We start from the raw sequence: 15,390 nt of genomic DNA on the forward strand, positions 1-15,390 counted from the left end.
TAATTCCCTGGAGCTCAGGAGGCACAGCAGACACCACCACACAGCTGAACTGAAGCAGAACCACACCCACAACTGATTGGCTCCCACTCCAGAGCTGTACTCACTATTCTGCTGGTGAGGTCACTGTGTACATACATTACATTACTTATCCTGTACTGATCCTGAGTTATATTCTGTATTATACTCCAGAGCTGTACTCACTATTCTGCTGGTGGGGTCACTGTGTACATACATTACATTACTTATCCTGTACTGATCCGGAGTTATATCCTGTATTATACTCCAGAGCTGCACTCACTATTCTGCTGGTGAGGTCACTGTGTACATACATTACATTACTTATCCTGTACTGATCCTGAGTTATATCCTGTATTATACTCCAGAGCTGTACTCACTATTCTGCTGGTGGGGTTACTGTGTACATACATTACCCTGTACTGATCCTTTTATAGAGCAGTGGTGAGAAGTAAATCCCAGCATCCTCTGATTTAATTTAAGGTGGACAAAGGGTTATGTGGGGAAGGGGGACTGAGTTCGGAGGGATTCACTTACATTTGAAACATTTTCCTTGAAGTTTCCTGTGGTGGTGAAATATATTATTTTTCTTTCTTTACAGAGGTCATCGGTCACCGCTGCATATTCAGAATATTCTTTTATGTCTACAATACCACATTTAAAAAAATGCAGATAAATCAGAAAATACAAGATTTTTTTCTTTTTTTCTCTCTTTTTTACAATGGTGACTTTTAAGACTTTACATTTAAAGCTATGCAGTGACATTTATTTAAAGAGAAGCTGAAAAGGATTCTCTGGCAGAATGTATATGTGTAGTGGATTATAAAATATACGATGTTCTCCATTTTCAACAGACAAATGGAATATTTTTGATATGATCTCCCCATGGATTTGGTAACGTAAGGCTGAAAAACAGGACTTTTAAGAACAAATAATGAGCAGCGGTTCCCTGAAGAGCTCCCATCCTTGGTACAATCCCTGCCGCACCCGAATAATGAGAGGACACATCAGCTCTTCCATATGGATGAGACATGTCTGGAGAACATACCTCGGTGTATACTAGCAATGATTTCTCTAAGCTGTCTAGAACGTCCACTGACACATGGAATTTGGCATTCAGGACATTTATGTGATCTGCAATTTCTAATGACTAGTTAAAGGGGTACTCCGGTGCTTACACATTTATCCCCTATCCAAAGGATAGGGGATAAGATGCCTGATCGCGGGAGTCCCGCCGCTGGGGACGCCCGCGATCATGCACGCGACACCCCATTTGTAATCAGCCCCCGGAGCGTGTTCGCTCCGGGTCTGATTACGCTCAACCGCAGGGCCGGCGGCGTGTGACGTCATGCCTCCGCCCCCGTGTGACGTCACGCTCCGCCCCTGCAATGCAAGCCTACGGGAGGGGGCATGGTAGCTATCACGCCCCCTCCCGTAGGCTTGCATTGAGGGGCAGAGCGAGATGTCACACGGGGGCGGAGGCATGACGTCACATGCCGCCGGCCCTGCGGTCGACCATAATCAGACCCGGAGCGAACACGCTCCGGGGACTGATTATAAACAGAGTGCCGAGTGCATGATCACGGGGGTCCCCAGCAGCTGGACTCCCGCTGTCAGGCATCTTATCCCCTATCCTTTGGATAGGGGATAAGATGTGTAAGCACCGGAGTACCCCTTTAAGTAGTGCCACCAATTTAAAGAGTTAGTCCAGCTTAGAAATTTTTTTGACCCATCCCACCCCCTTTGAGCCCTGGTATCCCAGCCCTCCTCCATTCCTCCAGTGCCAACTACTACCTACTGGCCAGTGGTTGATGCAACACACTGTTGATCACTGTTGACTTCTGACCATGCTTGTCTTCACCATACTGCCGATACTTGTGTACCAACCTCTGGCTGACTTCTGACCATGCTTGTCTCCATTATACTGCCGATACTTGCGTACCAACCTCTAGCTGACTTCTGACCATGCTTGTCCTCACCATACTGCCGATACTTGCGTACCAACCTCTGTCTGACTTCTGACCATGCTTGTCTTCACCATACTGCCGATACTTGTGTACCAACCTCTGGCGGACTTCTGACCATGCTTGTCTCCATTATACTGCCGATACTTGCGTACCAACCTCTAGCTGACTTCTGACCATGCTTGTCTTCACCATACTGCTGATACTTGTGTACCAACCTCTGGCTGACTTCTGACCATGCTTGTTTTCTCCATGCTGCCGATACTTGCGTACCGACCTCTGGCGGACTTCTGACCATGCTTGTCTTCACCATACTGCCGATACTTGCGTACCGGCCTCTGGCTGACTTCCGACTGCTCTTGTCTCCACCATACTGCCAATATCGTAGACACATGTCAAAAGTTTTGATCGGTTAGCGCCTGAGTGTGTAGACCTTAAGCGATCTCTAAAATGAGCATGGAGATATGGTCCTCACTCACTGGTTCACTGTAATTTTCACCTTAATACATAAGTCAATAATTAGGTGGCACAATTTATTCTTCAAGAATGTGATTTACTGATCATGCTATAAAGAGCCAACAAACTATAACTAATGGAAAAATGTCTTATAAAGGGTTTAGATTCTATATAGTATGCTCTTTTCCCAGGGAGAATTTCCCTTAAAGGGGTACTCTGACCCTAAGACATCGTATCCCCTATCCAAAGGATAGGGGATAAGATGTCTGACAGCGGGGGGCCCCCCGATCTTGCATTCAGCACCCACCTTGAGGAGCTGCACGCTGCGCTGCCAGCTCAGAATCTGTCATCGACCACGGGGCCGAAGTGTCGTGACGTCACGACCCCACCTCCGTGTGACGTCACATCCCGCCCCCGCTATGAAAGTTTATGAGACGGCTTGGTTATAATCTGCGAGAGAGCCTGGTAGTAAGCCTTCAATTTCTCTACAGTGCCTCCACAGGATAAATGAAGCATTACACAGTGCCCATTAAAATCAGTAGTTTGTTAATGCAATTCACGGATATTCTTGGTCCTTCAAGGCTTTTTATTGGCTCTATTCTAGAAATTAGATGACATTTCTGAACTTGGGTTCTCCTCCTAACAACAAAGATTTCCAAAAGGGACTATGATAAAAGGTTTTCAAAATCAGACAACCTCTTTAAAATCTCATCACTCTTTTGTAAGAACTCTACAAGGAAAACCTTTACCTGAGTGAGGATCTTTTACCACATTGTGTTCAAAAATTTTCTTTAAAGGGGTACTCTGACCCAAGGCATCTTATCCCCTATCCTTTGGATAGGGGATAAGATGTCTGAACGCGGGGGTCCCGCTGCTGTGGTGGTGGGACCCCCGCGGTCAGACATCTTATTCCCTATCCTTTGGATAGGGGATAAGATGTCTTAGGGCCGGAGTACCCCTTTACAAATATCTAGTAGGAAGAAGACCAGACCCAAATAGACTGGACATATAAAGAAAAAAGCAAAACAAATTATTCTCCTAAACATATATTTTTGGAATAAACCAGACCATGAAAAGCTTTAGCTGAAGCTTTTAATTACAGATCAACAGACTATGAAATGAGAGTGACACCTATCAGTTACACGGCCTGGATACTGATGAATCTGAACAACGCTATCATTTCATGCTCCACAATTTCGGCATCAAGAAATTTGCTAATTTGCTGACATCTCGGGAAGGTAAATGCTGACTCTTGCATTTTGATCACGGCCTTGATTAGGTTGGATGGTCCTTGAGATGAGAAGTCATGAGTTAAGACGCTAATATTCACAAATTTATACAGAATATTTAAGGGGGGGGGTCGTGTGGTTGACATGCATCGAGTGCAAGATGATGGGTAAACAATGGATTAGGGATTCATCTAGTTTTCAGGTAAATTCCAAGAATGTTACAGAGTACGTAGTATATGTGAAGATTTCACTCATCACAGTTAGCAAAAGCTATATTTTGGAATTTACAATTTATGGAATTTTTTGGAAAGGTGCAGAAATTTCAACAAAAACTATCATTTTCTAAAGGTCTTTGGGTGTAGCATAACACTGCTCTATTTATTTTATTTATCTTGTCATAAACATACCTGTCCTTGCTCCTGAATCCTGGAGTCTCTATGATGACCGGTTCTGCTCGGTGCAGATCTATGCATCATATTACTGACAGTCCTGTCAACCAATCAGGAGGTGGAGGTGCTGGGCCAATCAGCTCAGTGCTGGAGCTCACACAACCTGTGATTGGCCTTGCCTTTGCCAGCAGTTTTTATACTGCTCAGCTCTCCCTTGATTCCGACCGTTTGCCTGTTCCCTAATCTTGCTTTTGTCTGTCTGATTTTGTACTGCGCTCCTCTCTAGATTTTGACTCTCTGGCTTGTTTTTTATGAAACCCCTAACTGATCCTCCAGTATCAGTAGGGAGAGACGTTAGATACTTACTCCCTTAATAATTCAACCATTGAGCTACAGTTTCTCGGCTCTGGTCTGTGTCATTATAGTTTGGGATTTCTCATTTGCATGAAAAGTTGCTCAATATTTTCTGTATTTTCATTTGCACAGTTTTCTTTTCAAATTTCAGTTTGTTATTTAATAAAGAGGATGCAAAATGGGGAGAAAAAGACATGTCAGAGTTCTTTTGACATCCTATGCCGGCTAGGGAGTGGAGTATAATAAAATTCTTATGCACAAAAACACTTTTGCTTAAGGCTCATGGCCTTTCAAGCTGGAAAACCACCTCAACCATGCCAAAAAATTGTGCAAAATCAGTCACTGATTCCTGATCTCAATGACACATCTCCACACAGTGAGAGGAATGGGACGGGAGTGTTGGGGACAATGGTGTCTATTAGGCTGGGTTCCCATTATAATTTAACAAAAAATAAACCCCAGCAAAATCACATACTCACCTCTGTCCCTCAGTGGTCCTGCTGTGATGTCATCCTGTCCTCCGAAGCTCTGGCTACTTCCCACTTCCAAGACAAGTTCTTCACTGCAGTGACAGCCCGCTCAGCCAGTGGACAGCACCACTCTTGGCTTCACTTGGTACTGCAGTTCCGTAGATCAAGGGAACAGAGCTGAGCCTCGACACAAGACAGTGCTCAATGATACAAGTGTCTATTCTCAGGGGAAACAAAGGTCCTTTTTCTGCTCCCAGACAAGCTCTTTACGGCACACACCTTGTGCTTAGACATTATAGGCAAAGCAAATCTGTACAGAAAGATACGTTAAGGTTTATTATACTGTGTAACTGAAGCAAAGCAACAACGCTGTCTCCAAGTGTACGGTGTGTCGCTGATACCTGTGTTATCTGTCCCTGGAATGATGACAGCTGCTGATTATAGCCATGAAGTTCACAATGTCAGATCCCATTATTATCTCCTCCTGTCATCCTGTGTGTATAACCGGCGTGCTGCGACTGATCTCCAAAGGCAATTGCCACCGATGACCTCAGCCTTTATCTGTGCTGTACAGATCCACAGCCTTCATTTTAGAACCAATGAATATTCCACCCCTGAGAAAAAAAAAAAAAAAAAGTACTGAATGGTAGAATGGTAACTTTCTGCTTACAAGATAGGATATTGAGTACAGGCAGGTGCAGGTATTACCATGTATCTGTTCTACATGTACTGTACAGCTCTCTAAATGCACTTGCACATGTACTACATGCTGTATATTATACTGCTCTCTACCTGTACTACATGTACTGTACTCATCTCTACCTGTACTACATGTACTGTACTCATCTCTACCTGTACTACATGCACTGTACTCATCTCTACCTGTACTACATTTACTGTACTCATCTCTTCCTGTACTACATGTACTGTACTCATCTCTACCTGTACTACATGCACTGTACTCATCTCTACCTGTACTACATTTACTGTACTCATCTCTACCTGTACTACATGCACTGTACTCATCTCTACCTATACTACATTTACTGTACTCATCTCTACCTGTACTACATGCACTGTACTCATCTCTACCTGTACTACATTTACTGTACTCATCTCTTCCTGTACTACATGCACTGTATTGCTCGCCATCTGTACTACATGTACTGTACTCGTCAATCTCTACCTGTACTACATGTACTGTATTCATCTCTACCTGTACTGCATATACTGTACTCATCTCTACCTGTACTGCATATACTGTACTCATCTCTACCTGTACTACATGCACTGTACTCATCTCTACCTGTACTACATGCACTGTACTCATCTCTACCTGTACTACATGTTCTGTACTCATCTCTACCTGTACTACCTGTGCTGTACTCATCTCTACCTGTACTACATGTTCTGTACTCATCTCTTCCTATACTACATGCACTGTACTCATCTCTACCGGTACTACATTTACTGTACTCATCTCTACCTGTACTTCATGCACTGTACTCATCTCTACCTGTACTACATGCACTGCACTCATCTCTACCTGTACTACATGCACTGTACTCATCTCTACCTGTACTACATGCACTGTACTCATCTCTACCTGTACTTCATGCACTGTACTCATCTCTACCTGTACTACATGCACTGCACTCATCTCTACCTGTACTACATACACTGTACTCATCTCTACCTGTACTACATGTACTGTACTCATCTCTACCTGTACTACATGCACTGTACTCATCTCTACATGTACTACATTTACTGTACTCATCTCTACCTGTACTACATGCACTGTACTCATCTCTACCTATACTACATTTACTGTACTCATCTCTACCTGTACTACATGCACTGTACTCATCTCTACCTGTACTACATTTACTGTACTCATCTCTTCCTGTACTACATGCACTGTATTGCTCGCCATCTGTACTACATGTACTGTACTCGTCAATCTCTACCTGTACTACATGTACTGTATTCATCTCTACCTGTACTGCATATACTGTACTCATCTCTACCTGTACTGCATATACTGTACTCATCTCTACCTGTACTACATGCACTGTACTCATCTCTACCTGTACTACATGCACTGTACTCATCTCTACCTGTACTACATGTTCTGTACTCATCTCTACCTGTACTACCTGTGCTGTACTCATCTCTACCTGTACTACATGTTCTGTACTCATCTCTTCCTATACTACATGCACTGTACTCATCTCTACCGGTACTACATTTACTGTACTCATCTCTACCTGTACTTCATGCACTGTACTCATCTCTACCTGTACTACATGCACTGCACTCATCTCTACCTGTACTACATGCACTGTACTCATCTCTACCTGTACTACATGCACTGTACTCATCTCTACCTGTACTACATGCACTGTACTCATCTCTACCTGTACTTCATGCACTGTACTCATCTCTACCTGTACTACATGCACTGCACTCATCTCTACCTGTACTACATACACTGTACTCATCTCTACCTGTACTACATGTACTGTACTCATCTCTACCTGTACTACATGCACTGTACTCATCTCTACCTGTACTACATGCACTGTACTGTTCTCCATCTGTACTACATATACTGTACTGCTCTTCAGTTGTAACACACATATTTTGTTTTTTTATACCTGCGCCAGGATGAGCAGTTTTTTCCTTACATATCAGTGTCTTCATTTTCATTTTTCCTGTACACTGCGTGTACTGCACAGTAACTAAGGAAGTACTTTCCAATAATGCAATTTCTGACAAGTTGTAAAATTTATTTTTTACAATGTGTAAATTGTTGGTTTAGGTTCTAAAAATACATCTTAAATGAGGTATCATAAGGGGAGTTTTAACGCTGGAAGGAAATGTTCATTTTCAAATAAATGGCTTCTTTTCACCAAATTTATATTGGATACAAGAGGAAAACAAAGTACTTCAGAAAATTGCTACCTCTGGTGACTGTTTGGTTTTAAGAGCCCTAAAAAAAATCAATAAAGCCCGAAAAATCCCTGGAGTCTGGAATTGTGTAGTAGACATCTACAAGGGCGGAACTGTATAAACACTTGTATTAAATAGGACGGGGGCAACATACGAAAGAGATTAGTTCTTGTCAATCCGGGATTTACTTCCAGCTAGCTCAGTGTTTCCTAACCAGGGTGCCTCCAGCTGTTACAAAACTATAACTCCCAGGATGCCTGGACAGCCGAAGGCTGTCCAGGCATCCTGGGAGTTATAGTTTTGCAACAGCTGGGCAGTGGTGTACCAAGGGGGGGGGGGGGGGCGGCCCGCCCCAGGTGCCACTCTCAAGGGGGGTGCCAGGGGCGGACTTACCCGCCGCCGCCACCCCAACTACTGAGGATCTGGGACTTGTCCCAGATCCCCAGCAGACAGCGCGGCCTTCTCCTGTATGCGCGATACACGCACATACAGGAGAAGGCGTCCCCTCTGTGTGAGCCGCATCTGAAGCTACACAGAGGAGATGTGACTTCCGCCCCCACGCAGCACGCAGTACAGGCGCCGGTGACGTCACTCATCCGGCGCCTGTACTGTGGAGGGGAGAAGACGCGGGCCCTGCTGCTGAGGAGATTGCTGCGTGGGAGGGTAAGAGAGGGAAAGGGGAGTTGCTCTGTATATACCTATGGGAAAGGGAGGGAGAGGGGGGTGTAGCTCTGCATAAACCTATGTGGGGGGTGTAACTCTGCATATACCTATGGGGAAGAGGTGTAGCTCTGCATATACCTATGGGGAAGAGGGGGGGTGTAGCTCTGAATATACCTATGAGAAAGAGGGGGGTGTAACTCTGCATATACATATGGGAAAGAGGGGGGTGTAACTCTGCATATATCTATGAGAAAGAGGGGGTTACCTGGCTACCTACCTACCTGCCCTATTACTGTGCAGGACACCAAGGAGGGCATTATTACAGTTTGTGGGTCTATAGATGGGCAGATTGTGTATAGGAGGGGAGGGCACTAAAAATGCAGAGTCTGACATGTTTTTCCTGCAGATGTTAAGAGATCCACATGGCAGTCTTATCCGAACGGAGAAGAAAAGGAAAAAGGACGCCGCTGATCAGAAAAGACGTAATTGTGAGTCCCAAAATGTAACTGTAATCACTTATATGGTATACACATCCTGTGTACAGCTGATATCTACCGCCATATGGTCCTGTAAATAATCACTTATACAGATCCTTTATAGTATACTGGTCTGTGTATAGTGGTTTTATTCAGTACAGTATGGCGGTATTATCCAGTTATTGTGTGGTGGTATATATATTTACTCCTTGTATGCCAGTATTATTGGTCATTGAAATGATCTACTTTAAAGTGTTTCTTACATACCGTATTTATCGGCTTATAACACGCACTTTTAAAACTTAAATTTAAGGCAAAAAGTCTGCCTGCGTGTTATACGCCGATAAGTCTTCTGGTCACTGATTTAGAACAGCCGCAGCAGCGTCTGCTTGTTAAGTATTAACAGCACGGCCGCGGCCACTTTAAATCAGTGACCAGTGGCGTCTCCTCCCCGCACTGTCACTTGTTTTCTCCCACACTATACACAGGTACTGGTGGATAGTGCGGGAGACGCTGATTAAAATGAGCCCTACCTTGTCCGGATCTGCCCTACCTTTTAATCAGCGTCTCCCGCACTATCCACCAGTAGCTGTGTATAGTGAGGGAGAACCTCCCTCATCATTCCCCCTTTTCCTGCTTTTTATAGTTTTGTTTATTTTCCTTACCTGGCTGCGCTTCGGCAGGTCAGGTCAGGCGGAGGGTCTTGCGGGGTCAGTGAAGCAGATGAGTTACGTCCTCTGCCGGCTTCTCTGTGCGGCATCACTGACGTCACTTTTCATTTCCTGTAGTCGCTGCCGAAAGGTGACATCCCTGATGCCGCACAGAGAAGCCGGGAGAGGACGTAACTCATCTGCTTCACTGACCGCGCAGCCCGCAAGACAGCCGAAGCACAGACAAGTAAGGAAAGGGGAAGAGTGGTCTTCAACCTGCGGATCTCCAGATGTTGCAAAACTACAACTCCCAGCATGCCCGGACAGCAGTTGGCTGTAGCTGTAACACTGCAAAAAAAAAAGTGTAAAAAAAAGTTAATAAATGTAATTTAACCCTTTCACTAATAAAAGTCCAAATCACACCCCTTTTCCCATAAAAAAAAACCCCATGTAAATAAAAATGAATATAAACATATGTGGTATCACCTCGTGCGGAAATGTCCAAACTATAAAAATATATCATTAATTAAAACTCTCGGTCAATGGCGTATGCGCAAAAAAATTCCAAAGTCTAAAATAACGTCACTTTTTATATTATGAAAAAATGAATAAAAAGCTATCAAAACGTCCGATCAATACATAAATGGTACCGCTAAAAACTTCAGATGACGGAGCAAAAAATGATTTTTAATAGTATGGACCAACAGAATAAAGATAAGGTATCGTTTTTATCGAAAAATGTACTGCTTAGAAACGGAAGCTCCCAAAATTACAAAATTGAATTTTTTATTAAATTTCGTAGCACAGTGATTTTTTTTCCCGTTTCGCCGTAGATTTTTGGATAAAATGACTGATGTCACTGCAAAGTAGAATTGGTGGTGCAAAAAATAAGCCATAATGTGGATTTTTAGATGCAAAATTGAAAGGGTTATGATTTTTAAAAGGTGAGGAGGAAAAACCGAAAGTGCAAAAACAGAAAAACCCGTGGGCCTTAAGGGGTTAAGAAAATAACCATGTAAACTTTTCATGGACTAGAAAACGTTTCCTTCCAGCTAACTCAGTGTTTCCCAACCAGGGTGCCTCCAGCTGTTGTGAAACTACAACTCCCAGCATGCCGAAGGTAGTTTTGCAACAGCTGGAGGCACCCTGGTTGGGAAACACTGAGCTAAGTAGTGGCCCTTTGTTGATCCATTTACCTTAAGAAAATAACCATATAACTTGTCATGAACTAGAAAGTGTTTGTGCGGCAGTAAATTTCCCGTCACTCTTCTTGTCTTGGCAGATGTTTGGATGGTTTTGGCAGACGTCGGCTTCGCTTGGTTTTCGGGGATTTTATAAATAGAACCATTTTTTTCCCTCTCGCACACAATAAAATGTATAGAGAAGAAATTACCCCATTATAATTACAGGCTCGGAGAGGAGAACTCTTGTGGGCAGTAAGTGCCGGGGGCAATACACAATTTCGGTATAGAATGTTATTTTTGGTAACATTTTGATAAATGGTTTGGAGAAAATAGTTTAAAAGAGATTGAAGGATATAAAGTATCAAACATTTATTTTCAAAGAAAAAAAAATCCTTTGCACATATTTATACTATTAGCACATTTCCTTGCACTTAAAGGGGTACTCCCCTGGAAAACATTTTTTTTTTAAATCAACTAGTGCCAGAAAGTTAAACAGATTTGTAAATTTCTTCCAATACTTATCAGCTGCTGTACGCTCCACAGGAAGTTCTCTTCTTTTTGCATTTCCTTTCTGTCTGACCACAGTGCTCTCTGCTGACACCTCTGTCCATTTTAGGAACTGTCCAGAGTAGGAGAAAATCCCTATACAAAACTTATCCTGCTCTGGACAGTTCCTAAAATGGACAGAGGTGTCAGCAGAGAACACTGTGGTCAGACAGAAAGGAAATGCAAAAAGAAAAGAACTTCTTGTGGAGCATACAGCAGCTGATAAGTACTGGAAGGATTAAGATTTTTAAATCAAAGTAATTTACAAATCCGGTTAACTTTCTGGCACCATATGTTGCACTGTTGCAGAACTACAACTTCCAGCATGCCTAGACAGTGTGAGCATGCTGGGATTTGTAGTTTTGAAACATCTGTAGGGCCACAGTTTGGAGACCACTACACAGTGGTCTCCAAACTGTACCCCTACAGCTGTTGCATAACTACAACTCCTAGCATGCCTTTCAGCTGTCAGTGCATGCTGGGAGTTGTAGTTTTGCAACAGCTGGAGACACACTGATGGGAAAACACTGAGGTAGGGTCTGTTACCTAACTCAGTGTTTCCTAACCCTTGTGCCTCCAGCTGTTGCAAAACTACAACTCCCAGCACGCACTGACAGACAGAGCATGCTTGGAGTTGTAGTTTTGGAACAGCTGGAGGTACACTGGTGCGGAAACACAGAGTTAGGTAACAGACCCTAACTAGGTGTTTCCCCACCAGTGTGTCTCCAGCTGTTGTAAAACTACAACTCCCAGCATTCATGGTCTGTAGGTGCATGCTGGGAGTTGTAGATTTGTAACAGCTGGATGTTTGTCCCACACAGGGTACATTCACACGGTCAGGTTTACAGTGAGTTTCCAGCTATAAGTTTAAATTGCGGCAAATTTACTGCCGCAGCTCAAACTCCCAGCGGTATACTCGCTGTAAATCCCCGCCCATGTGAATGTACTACACTAAAAACACTACACTACACAAAATAAAAACCAAAACACTTAGGGCTGGGCGGTATACCGGTTCATACCGAATACCAAAATTTTTGGGCTGCACGATATGAATTTTTCCCCATACCACAATACCGGTTTGGGCCCTCCCCCTTGGGAATGAATTATCAGCCCAGCGCAGCGCTGTCCCCACATCGGGGAACTAATCATACGTGACCCGTCAGTGCTGTTCTACTCCCCCCCACCAAATCATGTTACCTGCGAGCGCTGTTCTGCTCCCCCCCCACCAAATCATGTGACCCGCCAGCGCTGTTCTGCTCCCCCCCCAATTAATTATCAGCCCAGCGGGGTACTACTCACATGTGTCACCCAGCAAGCGCTGCCCTCCTCTCTGTTGTGGCCGCCGGCGCTGGAACTCTATACTGTACGCCAGTGGTCTCCAACCTGCGGACCTCCAGCTGTTGCAAAACTACAACTCCCAGCATGCCCGGACAGCCAACGGCTGTAGTTTCCAAAATGGGGTCACGTGTGTGTGTGTGTGCGTGTGGGGGGGGGGTCGTTCCACTCTTCTGGCACCATGGGGGCTTTGTAAATGCACATGGCCTTCAATTCCGGCCAAATTCTCTCTCCTAAAGCCCAATGGTGCTGTGGGGTGTTAGGGCTCACTGTACCCCTTGTTACATTCCTTGAGGGGTGTAGTTTCCCAAAGAGTTTGCCATATGGGTGTTTTTTTTTTTTTTCTGTTTTGGCACCATGGGGGCTTCCTAAAAGCGATATGCCCCCAGAAACTATTTCAGCAAAATTCGCTCTCCAAAATTCCATTGTTGCTCCTTCCCTTCTGAACCCTCTAGTGCACTCGCAGAGCACTTTACATCCACATATGAGGTATTTCCTTTTTCTCCTTTTACTCCTTGTAAAAAATATGGGTCTATAAGAACATGCTATTGTAAAAAATGAAGATTTTGAATTTTCTCCTCCATTTTGCTGCTATTCCTGTGAAATACCGAAAGGGTTAACAAACTTTCTGAATGTCATTTTGAATATGTTGAGGGGTGCAGTTTTTCTAACAAAAAGACCCTCAAATTCACTTCAAAACTGAACTGGTCCCTGAAAAATTCAGATTTTAAAATTTTCGGGAAAAATGAGAAAATTTCTGCTAAACTGTGAAGCTCTCTAATGTCTTCAATAAGGAAAAACGTCAACTTTATGATGCAAACATAAAGTAGACATATTGTAAATGTGAAATCAATATATAATTTATTTGAAATTGTAAATAGAAATGAAGACAATTGCACTCTGTCTGCGCTGAATATCGCGAAACAAGTGTCGGGACGACTCCTGTTACCATTGATTGGTTAAATAAATCTAACGGTTTTGCTAGCTCACCACTAAACTCTTTTAATAATTTTGGGTGTATCCCATCTGGCCCATGTGACTTATTTGTCTTCACTTCAGACAGAAAACGTAAACGTAGAATCTCTTCCTCTGTAAAGACACATGCATCAAACAATTCCTTAGTCTTCCTCCCTTAGAGGTCCCTTTCCTTCTTTTTCTTCTGTAAAAACTGAACAGAAGTATTCCTTAAAGGGGTATTCCAGGAAAAAAACTTTTTTTTTTATATCAACTGGCTCCAGAAAGTTAAAGAGATTTGTAAATTACTTCTATTAAAAAATCTTAATCCTTCCAATTATTATCAGCTGCTGAAGTTGAGTTGTTGTTTTCTGTCTGACAACAGTGCTCTCTGCTGACATCTCTGCTTGTCTCGGGAACTGCACAGAGTAGAAGAGGTTTGCTATGGGGATTTGCTTCTAAACTGGGCAGTTCCCGAGACACGTGTCATCAGAGAGCACTTAGACAGAAAAGATCAACTCAACTTCATCAGATCATAAGTACTGAAAGGATTAAGATTTTTTTAATCGAAGTAATTCACAAATCTCTTTAACTTTCTGGAGCCAGGTGATATATATAACCCCTTTAAGGCAGTCGGCTAGCCCTTTATTCTCTTCTACATACCTTCCTTTGTTTTTAATTTAGTTATTCTTAGTTTAATTTAATTTTAAATTTCTTTTTTTTTTTTCATTTATATATCTGAAGAATGTCTTATCCCCTTTTTTCACAGACTGAGCTAGTTTTTCTTCTGCCTGTGCTTTAGAAGTTCTTATAATTTGCTTGGCCTCTTTCTGCCTAGTCTTGTAGATTTCCCTATCTTCATTGCTTTGGGTTGTTTTATAATTACTAAATGCTAGCTTTTAGTTTTTTATGATTTCTACCACTTCTGCTGAGTACCACAGTGGTCTCTCTTTTCTTCTTTTACTGACAAGTCTAATGAAATTTTCTGTTGCCTTCAATAATGCATCTTTTAAGAAGTCCCATTTCTCCTGGTCTCCATGTAATCTGTTCCAGTCTGTTAGAGATTCATTTATGACTAATCTCATTTTTGAAAAGTCTGTTTTTCTAAAATCTAAAACTTTTGTTTTTGTGTGGTGTCATTGAATCAGTTATGGTTAATTGTTAACACTCCAAGCTGTTTCATTGGATTCTTGTGATAATTCCACAGGTAATATGAAGGCGACAACCATTGGGCCTCAGTCTTGAAAAGATTACATCGATTTTTTTAAATTTTAATTTTAGATTTATATTAGATTCCCAAGTTTAATGTCCTGGCATTTACTTTGAACTAATACTGTATGACCACAAAACCCAAACTAACAAGGAGTCACATGGCAGCACAATGACAGAGCCTAGAGGAGGCAGCAGCATGAGGAGACCATAATCTGTCAGAATGACACAGCCTGGAATTGGCGGCAGCAAAAGGAGACCATATAGTGGCTGAATGACACAGCCTTCAGCTCACGGCAGCATGAGGAGACCATAGGGTCTCACAATCCTCTAAGATTAAAAGATGAATTTAAAAATGTAAATTGAAGATTTATGGTAGCTAGTGCTACAATAAAAATTTGTAGGTAATGTCCCAGGCCCAGCAACATCAGTAAACCTTACAGTGGCTGAATGACACAGCCTGCAGCTCGCGGAAGCATGAGTAGAACATATAGAGGCTGAATGGCACAGCCTGGAGTTGGCGGCAGATGAGGAGACAATA

At 42.9% G+C, this 15,390-nt stretch overlaps 1 long non-coding RNA gene across 2 annotated transcripts in view; it reads right to left on the reverse strand.

The window, feature by feature from the left end:
• Nucleotides 1–3,572: 3,572 nt before the first annotated feature.
• LOC130357596 (uncharacterized) overlaps nucleotides 3,573–15,390 on the reverse strand; it is a 74,366-nt gene continuing 62,548 nt past the window's right edge. For both annotated transcript variants that reach the window (XR_008889186.1, XR_008889187.1), the window contains 3 exons: nucleotides 5,279–5,491; nucleotides 4,887–5,187; nucleotides 3,573–3,725 (listed from right to left, as the gene is read on the reverse strand). This is a non-coding gene — a long non-coding RNA (uncharacterized LOC130357596). The remainder of the gene's footprint in view (nucleotides 3,726–4,886; nucleotides 5,188–5,278; nucleotides 5,492–15,390) is intronic.

The sequence above is a fragment of the Hyla sarda genome, chromosome 2 (assembly GCF_029499605.1).
Source record: "Hyla sarda isolate aHylSar1 chromosome 2, aHylSar1.hap1, whole genome shotgun sequence".
Taxonomy (NCBI): Eukaryota; Metazoa; Chordata; class Amphibia; order Anura; family Hylidae; genus Hyla; species Hyla sarda.